The sequence below is a fragment of the Echinops telfairi genome, unplaced genomic scaffold (assembly GCF_000313985.2).
Source record: "Echinops telfairi isolate 266 unplaced genomic scaffold, ASM31398v2 ScPeMD7_22;HRSCAF=79, whole genome shotgun sequence".
Taxonomy (NCBI): Eukaryota; Metazoa; Chordata; class Mammalia; order Afrosoricida; family Tenrecidae; genus Echinops; species Echinops telfairi.
The window spans coordinates 6,135,743-6,137,012 of NW_022103919.1; positions in this window are offsets into that span (position 1 = coordinate 6,135,743).

A 1,270-nucleotide genomic window follows, 5' to 3' on the forward strand; every position below is an offset into this window, starting at 1 on the left:
CAGCTGAAGCCGGGAACTGGCTAAGACAGCTGCACCCTGGTCCGACCATCAGAAAGCAAGAGACCCGAGAACTAGAAAGGTGAGGCTCACTGAGCCATTTATCTCTCTGCCCTTCAATTAATCCCACATGTGTTTATTGGCCAGGTTGGCACAATACACTTTAACTACCTCAGGGCCTTTGCATATGCTGTGCCTCCTGCCTTCTGTCTGAGGTGCCCTCTTCCGCTGGCATCTTTTACAACAGGTTACATGTCACCTCTTCTGAGAAGCACCTTCCAACGCTAGGCAGAGCTAGCATCCCCAAGACCTGTGTCCCTCCGTGTGTCATATCCTATGATCTAGCATGACCTAGCAGTATGGCTCCTCTTCCTCACTGGGTTGCAAGCCCTGGGAGGGCAAGGGGCATTGAACCTATCTCTGGGTACAGCAGACACAATAGGCAATCTCAAAATCAAATCTCAAAACTCACTGCCCTCAAGTGAATTCTGATCCCTAACGACCCTGTGGGACAGAGTAGCATTGCCCTTGTGGGTTTCTGAGACTATAACTCTTTATGGAAATAGAAAGCCCATCTTTCTCCTGCTGAGCGGCTATGGGTTTTTGAACTGCTGGTCTTGTGGATAGCAACCCAACGAGTAACGCCCTATGCCACCAGGGTGCCTGGAAACAAGAAGGGATGACTGTGGGCCAATGGCCATAGCTTAGTCTTATAAACCAACTAAGAACAAGTCTTGGAGTGGCACCGGCTTGTTGCTCCGTGCACTCTGTCACTTGCTAACTCGACTGTGGGCTTGTCGAGGGCAGGAGTTTGTCTTATTTGCAGTGATTTATTATAGATAAGTTACTGCAGCCTCATTCTACTCTGGGCTCTGGGCCAAGTACTGGAGGGACTGCAGGAAGGGAAAAAACAAGGACACTCCATACTCCATCACCTGGGCAGCTGCAGCTTCCACTGGCCCCAAGAACTTGCTATCGTACCTGTAATGGAGGGGCCCTCTCAGTGACTGCATTTTCTAAATTGTTGTTAGGGATATATCTGGGTTTTTAAAAAAATCATTTTATTGGGGGCTCATACAACTCTTATCACAATCCAAATATACATCAATGTGTAAAGCACATATGTACATTCGCTGCCCTCAACACTCTCAAAACTGCTCTTCACTTAAGCCCTTGGCTTAAAGCTCCTCATTTTTCCTCTCCCTCCCCGCTCCCCCTTCCCTCATGAACCCTTGATAATTTATAAATTATTTTGTCATATCTTACACTGCCT